Source organism: Sturnira hondurensis, unplaced genomic scaffold, assembly GCF_014824575.4.
Source record: "Sturnira hondurensis isolate 20B ecotype Veracruz unplaced genomic scaffold, ASM1482457v3 Scaffold0024805, whole genome shotgun sequence".
Lineage (NCBI taxonomy): Eukaryota > Metazoa > Chordata > Mammalia > Chiroptera > Phyllostomidae > Sturnira > Sturnira hondurensis.
Window position 1 is genome coordinate 5,281,622 of NW_028097436.1, and position 14,298 is coordinate 5,295,919.

General features: G+C 38.6%; 1 protein-coding gene across 2 annotated transcripts in view; it reads right to left on the reverse strand.

Moving 5' to 3' along the window:
• The window catches only part of DIAPH3 (diaphanous related formin 3), a 475,029-nt gene that overhangs the window by 434,457 nt on the left and 26,274 nt on the right, over positions 1-14,298 (reverse strand). The window lies entirely within an intron of this gene.

Below are 14,298 nucleotides of genomic sequence, written 5' to 3' on the forward strand. Positions count from 1 at the left end.
AATAATTAATAATAAATAAAAATTAAAAAGTACCAAAAGAAAAATACTGTCAATCCTGGGATTTTATGCCCAGTGAAAATATCTTTCATAAATAGAAGCAAAACATAAACATTTTCAGACACACAAAAGTTGAGAGAATTTGCCTCTGGCAGACCTATAATACAAGAAGTGTCAAAAGGAATTATACCAAATTTCATGATTTTAATGCCAAGAAATTATATCAAATGGAATTTCAGATTTCGAAAAGAAACAAAGAGCACTGGAGAGGTGGTCCTGTTTGATGTTGGCAATATGAAGGCACATGAGCTCTTTAGGATATAAAATCAAACCAGCAAAGGGAACAAGGGCATAGAGAGGATGTTATATAGCTATGTAGAAAATGCAGCAAGAGGTATGCACAAGGTATTGCAGTAGCGAAGAAAAGCGTTATCTAACTCACCAAACATGCTCTCCCTAGGAATAACCCAGAAACATAAAACTGCCTTTGTATGAATATATTTCCAGAAGTGATTGTACCTCCATACCTTAGTACCCCAAATATTCATATGTTTTAAAAAACTAGGAGATACAATAATTTGTTTTTAAGAAATGAGACTGGTTGTTCTGTCTATCTTCTGATTTACCTCTTCATTCCCATCTATGTAAGTAGTAATAGTCCCTCAGTGTGAAAACTACATTGACTCCTCTTCGCACACCACAAAGGTATAATCTGATTAATATGCTAACCTTACGACATGAAATTAACATCAAAACATCATTAATACAACATCAATATTATAAATGTAAACATGTCAATGAATGGGAAGTGCGCTTAAGCAATTCACAAGCTGATTTGTTATTATGTAACTTAATGATTCCATCTGTGGTAGAGTAAAAATTTTTAGTTTTCACCCCCCAAAAACCACAAACCTTTCTTAAACAAAAATCTCTAAATGTCATAAAAATGACAATGGCTAATATTTATTGAGTCTCTTCTATATGTCAGTCACTGTGCTAGGAGCGTGAGCGACAGCATCGGACTGAATGCATGTCTAACTAATACTGAACAAGCTCCAAACCACTTACACATAAAAATTGCATAGTAGTTGGCTTATAAAATAGCATAAAGGGGAAAGAGTTTACCTAATATGTTTTTAGTAGGACTGTATTTTTATCAATAAACAATATCAGGAGACATACAGTAATAATAAAACAGAATTAGCACAACTTCCCCATACACTTAGCACTTAAACTCTGGAGAAGGACGAATTTTATCTAAGTGGAAAAATAAATTTGCACATTACCACTAGCATACCTAGCTAAAGGCAGAATAGGAAAAATTAGCATATCCCTCTTCTATCTTGCAAATCTTGAAACGCTGGAACAGTAATGCCAGATACAAAAGATCAGTGTTTCATAATTCCATTACAATGCTTTTATCTATTTGCCCTGAGTTGAAGGCATGAAAGACAAAATAAAAAAGGAGCCATAGGAGAAAAATAAATACAATCCTTCCCCCTACACTAGGACAGTAAATTGAATTTGCTGAATACCTCAGGCTTAACAGAAGAGTGTTCCCAGCCATGTGATGCGCCATTGAGCACTACAGGTAAATTCCACATAATCGAGACATTATTACCAATCTAGGTGCAAAGTGAATTTTACTATCAAATCATTTTAGATGTAATAAGAAATTTCATTTTTTAAGGGATGATACTATGTGTCCTCCACTCACAAACAAAAAAAAATCACTAATTTATCTTTCATAAAACTGCACGTACTATCTGCTTAAAGCAAGACACAATAAAACACAAAAGCAAACTTTTAAAAGCAAACTTTAAAATACTTTTGTACATAAAAACACAATACAAATCCCCGTCATACTGACTATAAATGGTTGTCATTTTGCATTTGGCAATTTGGCTGGGAGTATGTCTTTTACAATTTCTGCACTTGCGTAGCTACTTTTGAAATTCTTGTCTTACAGATAAGTTAGAAAAACAACCCAAGGAGATGAAGTACAAACAATTTGCCTTTGTTGAAGAACTGGTTAAACACACAAGACTGAGGGAATTCTATTATAATGCTATTTGAGGTGGTGCGCCACACTTAATTAATACAGCTACAGCTGTGTCTGGGGTGTACTGAGTTTTATAATTAATATCACTTATCTTCAGGGGAAATTAACTGAGCACCCTACTGAGTATTACCCCACACTGATAATCACCAATGACAGTTTAAATAAAATTAATTTAACCGAAAAACAAACTCTCTATAAACTGTCTAGATTTTTAGCTATAGCATAACATGGTAACAGTGAAAACAGTGTTTAACTCTTAAGACATTTTAAAAACAGTATTCCTTTAATTTAAAACAAAAGGAAGATACTATAATCATTGGTCTTCCTACAACTTGCAAAGTCTAGAAAACTATATATGATCATAAACACACTTCCTTAGAACCTGAAGGAACTGATATTTTCATACAATCCATAAGTGTTAAGCAAATGAACTAAAAATTCATTGTGATTATAGAATCAGTTCTACGTAAAATATATAATAACTGAAATTCAGAGAAAAGATACCACTAAAACGATCAAATCCATGCAATCTTGAATCATATTTAAGAGGAGGGAAAAATCTAACAGCTTAAACAGCAATACCTTTTCCTGAGCTTTATAACTAAGCAGGCACCTTGATAAACACATGGCTCTGCAGTCTGACTTCTGATTCCTGCCGTGTGATGCTAACGGAGCCACTTCAGCCTTTCACGTTGGTACCCATCACAGTGAGTTGATAATCGCAAATAAAGCCACTTGACAGTTAGGCCTTGGGTTAAAAGGTCGGAAACACCTTAGCTAACCACCCTACCTAACGTAGTTCATGTCTACACGCTCCCCACTCTCTATCACAGCACAACGTACTCCCTCTATGTGTCATTTCACTGACATTATGAAAGCCTGTAATTATCTTATTTATTTGATCATTGTTGATGCTCTCTCCTACTAAAGTGTAAGTGCCAGGCCAGACAAATGATGAACTGCCTTAGTCATAGCAGCCAATCTCTGAAAGGGCTCCCAATGATCCTCTGACTTGTGTAACCAATAGGATACTATGGAAACCACAGAGGGTCATTTCCAAGACCAGATTATAAAAGACAGTACAGGTTTTGTCTCACTCCCTCTTGGATCCCCTGCTCTGGGGTATGCCAGCTGCCAGATCAGGACACTCGAGACGACCTCTACAGCGAAGCCCACAAGACCAAGCACTGAGCTACAGGAGCTAAAGCAGCAAGAAGACCTCCCGCCAGCACTCATGGGAGCACACCATCTTGGAAGCTCCAACTAAGTCTTCAGATATATTATACAGCAGCAGGTGACTAGCACAGAGCTCAAAGAATAATGCTTTTAAAAAGCTCTAGTCAAAGTCTTCTCTGCAACCTCCTGAAAGCCCTAGCCAGAATTTCCTAGCTCAGCCTACCAAGTTCCTATCCAAGGAAACAGTATGAGATAATTGCTGTTTTTAGTCACTAAATATGAGGGTAATTTGTGGGGTGATTTTTATATAGCAACAGATAACTATTACAGCCCCTGGTGTGTGTTCAGCCTAATAGCACAGTAGTTGGCAGATAGGTAGCAATCAATTAATACTTGTTGAAAGTATGAATGAATGAGCAATTACTGGGTGATAAAACATAGTGCCATCCCTGCAGATAGATGTTCACCACTGAGGGGGGAAAATGTATGCTAAAGAAGTGTTTATAAATTCAGGTAAAATATCGTAAACACCCCAAGAAACTCCTAAGCCATGTGAGTTAGGAACAGACAGGAACTAGTGAATAATTCTGGAGAGAGGAAGAACCTCAAGAGAAGCCTTGGAAAGGGGGATACATCAGGCACTCCTTTGAGGCCAATACGCATGAGAATTACAGGAAATGGTACACGTCACCAGCTAAACAGTATGACTGCCTGTTCCATGGTGTTTACTGAAATGCTACTGACATCACTATTACAAACAGATATTATAGTGGGGGCAAAGTGGGCCATTTACTTTTTCAATTGCTTGAAAGTGAGACACAGCACACAATATGTATTCCACAGCCAGGGGTTGCAGAGCACCCAGCAGAGATGCCACATGGGGAAGACCTGAGGCCTCCCAACAGCAATGGGCACCAGCGTGCCAGTCGGAAGTGAACCCACTGGAAAGGGGTTCTCCAGCCTCATCAAAGCTTCACATGACCACAGCCTGAGCCAATGCCTCAATTACAATCTCACAAAGACCTCAAATCAGAACCATCCTGCTAAGATGTTTCCAAATTTTTGACCCAAAGAACTGTGAAATGTTAAGTGTTTATTACTATTGTAAGCCACTAAGTCTTTTGGGATAATTTACTGTATAGTAATAGATGACTAATACAGAGACCCTCACAGAATACTTTTAAATGTCTCAAATACAAACAATTACAAAACAACTAAGTAAAATGGGGTTATAAAAATAATAACTGTGATACAGTAATATTTATTCACCTCCATGAATGCATTACATAACAAGAGGTAACAAAGTCTACTTTCAACAGTGTTGACTAGAAAGCATATTTTGAAGTATCTTCAATAACTACAATATGTTTTAAAAACATCTATGGTTTCTGCGATAATAAAGGCACAGGCCAAACCCTACTGTGTGGGGGGTGGGTACCTTTATTCATAAGTTTAAAAACACTAAATTACACTTAAAGATTAATGAAAAACTTTTTAAAGTTCACTCTTTTCCTATTCAAGGACACCATAAATTCTACTCAAACCCCTAGTGGTCCATAAAACCCCAGGTTAAGACCCCTTGCAGGTAAATATGGAATAGTAGCAGAAACAGGGGTAAAAAGAGAAATTACCTTAGAAGAAAGTTCTAGTGACTTCAGTAAATCAGTGGGAGGGACAAGAAAACCTACCGTCAAGACCAACTAGGAGAAAGGCACAGAAATGCTTAAAAAGAGCTGGAAGCTTTTGAAGGAGATACCAGGAAAGTAAAGCCTTCAAATAACATCTAGGTTTTTGCAGAGCAAGAAGGAAAGCAAACATTTTGAATGACAGGCTTTGAGACACAAGGGCAAAGGAGGAGGGTGTGGGAGGCCTAGAGAGTTCAGGGATAATGTCAGGTTAGAGGAAAAGTGGACCTGCATGGGGAGAGAAGCCTCTGGGTGCCTGCTGATGGTATGGATTAATTATGACTTCTGATGCTGTCTCATGTCAGCAGAAAAGTGAGCTGCACTGTAATAACCAATGAAAATTAACGAGGAAACATACATCATCCACCCTGTTGACTGACCTTAATTCATCTTCTCTGCCTGATTCAGGCCACTAGGACAACTGCTACGACTTCCTAAACTGTCTGTGTCTTCACTGCCCCTCTACCCCTGCCATCCCTGGTGCTGTTCTCTCTGCTGACCTGTTCTCTTCTTACTGAAATGCAGAACAAATCCTGCCCCACATTCCTGTGCTTCACACCCTTCAGCCTTTGTATCCCCATTACTCAGAGGATGACATTCAAGTATCTTCCCATGACTCCAAGGTCCATTTTAATCAGAACCTTTCCTCCTCTCTAGACAACCTCTCACCATTTCACCACCCTTATGCTCAATGATCTAGATTTCCTGTCTAACCCAGAATGCCCTAAGTGTGCCAATGCTTTTTCCTGTGCCTAGAAAACATGGAATGTTTCCTCCACATTCACAACCCATATCCCATCCACCTGATCTGGTGAATTTCAGTTCAACCATTAGCTCCCAGTTTGAGCTCTATCTCATGCAGAGCCTTCCCCGGACTCCTCCAGACTGAGTTAGATCCTGCAGACCTAGTGTTTGCTTACCTACAAAGTAGTATGTATAACATTCTGAAACTGCATGATACCACTGATATTTACTCAACTGGGGTATCAGTCCTTGAGAACAGGAATTGTTATTTCATTCACTGATCCACTCCTAGAACTCAGCATGGTCCTGAGTATGTAGTGTGTCTTCTGTTAATATTTGTTAAGTGAGCAAATTAATGAATAGCTTTCTAACTTCCAGAGCTGGAACACAAGCCACTGCTCCTTGCCTTCTAAATCCTTCTCAACAATATCAGGAAAAATACCAGGTGCTATGCCTTTAATATATTCAATAGGTAAACTGAGACTCTTCCCAACACTGATCACAGAGCAGCCTGCTACACTGAAAACAACCATGAATCTCTGTAATGTAATTACATGAAGAGAGTAAGGAAAACTTCACTCAGAGGAAAGGAGCACACAATCATTTTTAAAAAATCTAATATTAAAAAAACTTTTAAGTTCTATCTATCCACATCTACTCAAAGTATGATAATTGTATATGTTCAAATATTACAGCACTCTATACTTAAAAAACAAATATAAATTAGCTCTATAAATGACTACTATACTTAATTTTTAAAAGACATATAGTAACCATTCATGAAAATTATCTGAAGATATTCATAATTGCTTTCTACTTGCCAACCTGACACTTCTACTAGGAAATTCATTCAGCTGACATCCAGGAAGTAAGATTATTGGAGTAAAAAGTTACTACGACTCCTGCCAGCCTGGATTCCAACGTGTCCTTCGAAACTCAGCTGAGGTCACCTGCTCTATGAAGTAAGTCTTCCCCTGGATCAAAGTCGACCTTGCAACTTCCACTGAACCTTGTATACTATTACCCCAGCTCCTATCACACTGCACTCAAATGTACACTGATCATGTACACATCTGTTTCACCACTGTCCCAAGAGGGAAGAGACAGTTTATTCATCACTGGATTCCTATAACAGCACTAGGCACTCAATAAATGTTTAATGAATGAATGAATGAATAAAAGGATGAATAAATAAGTCTGCACGCCCTACTCCATCTTAGTATATTCAACTGAGAGCTCTTGATCTTATTCCCAAGTTAGCACTGATTTGAGGAGGAGCTCTCTAAACTATTTCATAAATATTTAAAGATCCTAAGATAGTACTTAAGTGTTGCTACTGAAAACCTAAGTACAGGAAGCTCTAATTAACTCAATATTAATGGGCTCAGAAAGGCCCACCTGCCTTAGCAAATAGTTTAAATTTTATAGAACATGTTTTGATGTATTTGACCACATATATTCAATTGCCCCAGTCCACCCTGGTGTTTCTACATTACACAGAAGAACAAAATATGTTTTGAGGATATAGTTTTATAGAAAAAGTGTGGAAAATACTGTTTTTAATTTACAGGGAAAATATAGTAAGTTCATAAAATGTAAAATGAACTTATATTATAACATTAAAGCTTTATATCCTACCAGGCCAATAGTACTTTAAATAATATTACTTTAAGTTGAGCTCTTTTTATGTTTTATAATTTACATTTTATTAACTGACTTGAAAGTTGGGCACATGTTCATATAATCAAAATCACTTTATTTTCTTTCATTAAAATCATTTCATTTTCTTTTTATACGTCTGATGTCTAATTTAGCATATATCCCACAAGACACATCACATCTAGGTACAGGAATAGTTTGCAGGTAGACAGAACCTGCAGGCACCTGTCCTGCTAGGCACGTTGCTCCAGAGAACTCCTCTTTGAGGGAACCGGTCTCACAGAAACACCCGGCAATGTGCTGGAGCTCTCTGGTAGCAGTCAGTTAGTTACACCACAGGGGTCAGACGGCCCACAGAGAGGGGAGAGCTCTGCCAAGCACTACCAGTCCAGACTAGGCGGCATCCTCTGTGGCTCTCGGAGTCCACACCCCCCGGGGGACTTCCAGGGAACCAGGAACGCCTGTACTCTTTTCTGGGAGTGGACCGCTGTTGCTAAACCTGTGAAGTGGCATCCTCCCAGTCTTTCTATGTCATTGCGATGTGACAAATCTCACATCTTTTAGCTGTGGCCATCTCAGTCACACACATCACTCTACTGCTTTGGGACAAACCTTTCTCCCAAAGTTCACTAGAAATATTCAAAGTAGTTCATTTCTTATGAAAGAAAACTTCTTAGATATAATGTTTTTACACCTATCGTTAATTCTCTCAGGATCAAGACCAATGGCTATGATACAATTTTTCCTTTTCAGTTTAAAGTCAGAAGTCTCACGCTTTCCTTAAAGATGGCTTTAAAGGAAAAAAAAACAGAAAATAATGAGATATACCTTGAGATTTGGCACTGGCACGCTCAGTGGCAAAGGGGACGGCACTTAGGTGGCAGCATAACTCTCTCGTTAAAGGTCGGGTTCTCTGGAGCCAGTCTGTCAGTTTCCTGGCTCCCCCAGTGACTTTAAACAAGGTATTTAACCTCTCTCTTGCTACAGTTTCTTTACCTTTAAAATGGGAATAATAATAATAATAATGCCTACCCAGAGGCTTGCTCAAAAAATTACAAAGCTAACATTTGGAACACTACTTAGCACACAGCAAATAATTATATGGTCCTTACTATCACCTCACACTCCAATCAGCAACTATGTTTTTCCATTTGCTTAGTAAATCCTCTGGCAACTTATCTCACATATGTCTACTCCCTGGAAGGCTCCTGCCTGCCTGTTGACTGAGAAATGTGTATCGAACTAGACATGGTCCTACCATAGAGGCTATATGTTAAAAGGCATGGGCTTGACCTATAAATAGCAGGTGCAATTAAGTAGTTTCAAACAGGGCAAAATATGGTCAGAAATACAATTAGGACAGGTCACTTAGTTGCTGTGCAGGGAGTTGGGTTTTTTAGAGAGCAACAGGAAGTTGTGAGTCCTGACAAGAGATAATAAGAAGTTTAATGTTCTCATAGAAGTACTTTGGAGATGAAAATAGATTCAAGAAATAATAAAAAGAAACAGGAAGATGAAGCTACCTTCTAGGAGAATGTAAGAATAAAAATAAGTGTCAGATGAAAGTGAAGGATTTAATTTAGGGCAGGCAGAGTTTTAAGTACACATAAGACATCATATGATGGTATTCGGCAGGCTAATGCATTAATGTCTCACCTTGAGGAAAGGGTCCCAGACAGACACGTAGACAAAGGTGACTACCCAGATCAAGCACCACTGACGGAGGAGAGCCGTGGCTTCAGGAAGGAGAGCTGAGAAATGACAACGGTTCAAAGGAAGAACACTGCTCGGGAGAGACAGAAAAGGAAAGGTCACGGGACATGGAACCAACAGTCTGGTATCAGACAGTCAAGACAGCTTCATCCTCCAAAGAGGCAGGAGACAACTGGATCGAGCAGAGCAGAGAAACCCAGTTAATTTCCAAAGACTGAAAATGAATGAACAAAACTGAGGATAAAAACAGTCATTTCATAATAAAGGATTCATAACAATCCTAAATATATACAAATTTGATTGGAAAGATTTTTAAAAATGAAGTGAAAACTGATAAAAGTAAACAGAAAATTTTAAAATCTTACATAATATTTGGAGACTTCAACACTTCTCTTTCCATAATTGTCACAACAAGCAGACAGAAAATCAGAAATATAGATGTGAACAATACTATCAACCAACTTGACCTATTTACTACTAAGACCAGTTCTAACAAAAACGGTGCCATAGAACATTCACCGAGACAGACCACATTCTCAGACAGAACGCAAGATTCAAAACTGAAACAGACTGAAATCTCACAGAATATGATCTCTGACACAAGGGAATTAAATTACAAATCAGTAGTAACAGAAGGACATCAGAACACTCCTCAAATATTTGAAAATTAAACAACATATTAGCTAAATGACCAATGGGTCAAAGAAGAAAAAACAACAGAGAATTAGAAATTATTTTCAATATTCAGAAAATGATGCAGTAGCTTCCCAAGGGAAAAATGTATAGCATAAAATTCCCAGAGAAACAAAAGTCTCAAATCAATTATTTAATCTTCTACCTTAAGAAATGAGAAACAGAGTAAAGCAAGATGAAGGAAATAATAAAGACAAAATAAATGAAAACAAAAGTACTATTAGGAAAATTTGTGAATCCAAAAGCTGTCTCTTTCAGGAGATCAATAAAATTGACAAACCTCTACTCATACCACTGAGGAGGGGAACAGAAGACACAAATTATCAATAGCAGGATTTGAAAAGGAGGAGATCAACACAGATCCCACATTTAAACGGTAAGAAAAGATTACAAACAACTCATAATTCAACAACAGAGATATGCCAAAAACTCCTTGAAAGACGAACTACCAAAATCTCAGAACCTCCTGTTTTGCTAGCGACAGTTGTGAATCATGTGTGGGTCATGAAATCAGTGGAGTGTATTAGATCCTTTTTTCTTGTATTAGTTTTTTTTTATGAAATGGAGAGGAGAAGAATGGATAAGATCAGAAAAGAAAGGATCTGAAATTATTATGCTTAGAAACGTTAAACACTATTTTTTAAAACTTCTTAAACTTTAAGAATTTGTGTGTGTGTGTGTGTGTGTGCTGGGTTACAAAACAAAATGCATTTTGTACTGTGGGTCCTGTTCAAAGTTTGAAAACTGCTGCTGGCATGCCAAGCAATGGGATACAACAGCAATGCTGAAGTCAGTGCGAAAAAAGAACAGATTATCAGCAGGGGCACTGTATCAATAGTTCTGACAGATAGTTGTGAGGGGCAAGGGAGGGAAAAGGCAAGGCAAACACAACTCCTAGACAGCAGAAACACTCAGTGCACACTGAGGTGGAGAACTGAGCACTGCCAAGTCCACATTCAATTTCTCTCAGCTCACCTCTTCACACTTGTCCCCCTCCCTGTCCTTCTCCCAACTCTAACTCTACAGGGAGAGCTTCCTTTCAACCAGACTATGACAATAGAGGGTGGCAAACTCAATGATTTTTTTCTCACCTTTACATTACCTTAACACTTTGGACTGCACTTTATACATGGTGAATGCTCAGATATGTACAGAATAAACACTGTGTAGAACATACTAACTCTGCCTAGGGACTACAATGCTATAGAACCACTTCATTCTTTTAACAAAACAGTGTTCTGTGAAATTAAATTCTGATAGTAATTCAAGAAATGACCTTAAAAGGTGAAGTCCTGTTGCAGGCCTTTAACAAAGCAACTTAGGCCCTGGCCAGGTGGCTCAGGTGGTTAGAGCATCATCCCAATACACCAAGGTTGCGGGTTCAATCACCAGTCAAGGCACAGGACAAGAATCAACCAATGAACGCATAAATAAGTGGATCAGCAAATTGATGTTTCTCTCTCTCTCTCTTCCCCCACTCCCTTCCTCTCACTCTCTAAAATTAATAAATAACAAAAAAAATTGTAAGCAACCTAAAGAAATAGTAAGCAACTATCTCATGTTTCTAAAACCCAGTTACCACAGCAGGTGCCACTTTAGATCCCTTCTCTCAAGTGTGGCCCAGAAAAGGCGATTCTCATTAAGAAGTTCTAATTCAAAAGCACACGTGCAACATGTGTGCTGTGAGAGTGCCAGCCGTTAATGAGAAAATACAATGCTAGCATCCTTCACAGTCTCAGCCAGTGATAAATGCTTCCCCGAGCGCTAACCAAAATAATTTGAAAAGACTTCGAAATATCCAGCTATCCTGTCCTCCTCACAGCTCTGCACTGATCTGCAGTACACATATCCTGTAAGCCTCAACTGCAAATGCATCACACCACCCCTCTCTCCATCCGCCGGGGAATATTTTTAAAAGGGGTTAAAAAGGGACAAAACAAATGCAGCAGTACAGCCTACTTGGGCTTAATTGAAACACACCAAAAACCTTTGGGGAAGGCAGGAGAGCTTTAATTAGTCGTCCTTTACAAGTAAGCAAACATAACATTGATTTGCCAAGGTCACAGAGCTAAGAAGTGGTGAAATTCTGTCTTTCCACAAGAGTCTTCTGATTCCAAATTTGATGCTCTCTCCACATTGCATTAATCAACAGTAGGAAAAACGTTATTGGTCAGTGTCTCCTGTTCAAGATAGTCATGCTTATTCTCTAAGCTCCACAAAAAACAGGCCCAGCACTCACTTAGATTAGATTATCTGTCCATCCTTTCCTGGACTCAAGCCTGGGCCACTGAAGAGCCAGGCTAAAGCCAAGATCAGAAGAGAACAGTGAGAGCTGGGGAGACAGAAGTTCAGTCAGGGGGGTCAATGGGAAGAGGGTCATCAAGCAATCTAGGAGACAGTCATGTGTACGTCTAAGATGAAGGCACAAGCAAGGTAATTCAGTGATCCAGACAGGTGGTGAGAAAGACTGATGGCATGTCCTTGACAAAGCTTCTCCACCCTACCCTGGCTGGTGTGGCTCAGTGGATTGAGCACCGGTCTGCAAACCAAAGGGTTGCTGGTTCAATTCCTAGTCAGGGCACATGCCTGGATTGCGGGCCAGGCCCACAAAAGGGGGCATACAAGAGACAACCACACACTGATGTTTCTTTCCCTCTTTCTCCCACCCTTCTTCCCCTTTAAAAATAAATAAATAAATCTTTTTTTAAAAAAAAGCTTCTCTACCGTGTGCAAAACAAGGCTCCATCTCTGGGAAGCCTGACCAGGACCTAGCCAGCACAGATCCAAGGAAACCACAACACCATACTGGTTATCAAAGCAGCGACTCATCCTTTCACTTCAACAAAGAACTTACAAAAGTGCTTAACATGTGCCAGAAAACATGCCTGGAAATATTAGTAACATACTGCCTCTGCTGTCTAAACGAGTGAGAAAGACAGACAGTAAATGATGTACTGCTGGATAAAAACGTGCACAAGGCACTGTGGTACCAACCCAGAAGTTCTGACCCTACCAAGCCCAGGGGCAAGGGTGAGGGGAGAGGTGAGGAAGGCAGGCAGATGGAGTAAGGAGATTAGAAAACTCTTCACTGAAGAGAAACCCATTTATTAATGTAAGATTAGAGCAAGGTGGCTTCTAGAGTAGCCCATTGAAGCAACTCCATAACACAACCGTTTCTAAAGATTTGGGGTTATAAGGACAGAGTCATATAACAAAGGTACAAGAAAGCAAAGGGCACAGGCTGAAAGATTACAGGGGGAGAAATATAGACTGCCCATAAAATGGAAACAAATCTCAAAAAAATCATCATATAAAATACTATTCATCGATAGACAGGAAGTACTGAATCATGCTTCAACATGAATGAATCGTAAAAGCGTTATGCTAAGCGAAACAATTCAGTCACAAAAGCTATGTCATATGACTCCATTTATAGGAAATGTCCAGAAAAGGCAAATCTATGGACAAAAAGCAGACTGGAGATTGCCTGGGGCTGGGGGAGTTGGAGGGATCAGGAAGTAACTGCTTAAGGGTATGAAGTACCTTTTGGAGTGATGAAAATGTTCTAAAATTGACTGCAGTGATGGTTTCACAACTCTGCAAATATACTAAGAACCACTGAAAAGTACACTTTAAATGGATGAAATATATGATATGTGAATTATGGCTCCATAAGGCTGTTACAAACATACCACTGTATATTCTCATAAAGTTCAAACGTAAAAATTGCAGATGGTTTTATTATCGGCCTTAAGAAGCCATTTGAAAGCTAAGTCAGCAGAGGAAGTGTTTGGGTTTGGAGCCATGTACAAGATTCAAGCCACAGCTGCACCACTTGCCCGCTGTGCATACTTGGGAAAGCTCCCAACTTAACCTGTCAGCCTCAAGGCACTCAGTGGTGAAACGGGGACAGTATCAACCTCGCAGGGTGAGAAATGATACCATCTACATAAGTGTTCCATGTTGCTACCATTTTCTAAATACTGCTATATGAGAAATAAATGTCGTTCTGCCAAGTTTACATAAATATCCTTTTATTAGATACTATACAGAGGAATAAAACATACAATCCAATTCAATTTTTTAAATCTGCAGGTCAAAATCTATGTCTCCTTCATATCACATGTCTACTTTACCCTAAAAAGATTAAGTGTCTAAGATGGTAATTTTGCATTATCAGGGGTGCTAAACATTTTCTGAGTGCTTTCTGTGTTCTAGGCACTCTGTTTCATATTGATACAAGGTGAATTTTAATTCAAAACTTGGTCAGTAGAGTGATATGCTTTGTCATCTATATCACATTAATATATTTTTGGTGTTATCCTTTGTTTGGGTCTTGCTCCTTTACCACTAACCAATAATTATATTCAAAAATAGTTATCAGAATAATTTATTTGAACATACAGGAGTCAGTAAGGGTGCTATGCTAATGACATGCATAATATTTTCAACATGCATAACATATAGTAAAGCTGCTTGGTTCTCTTGTTTTTAAGCAAAATTTTTAAAAATACGGGGGGGGTCAAAAAACTGGAAATTATTCATAAAAAATTGTGTATTTATTCTTAC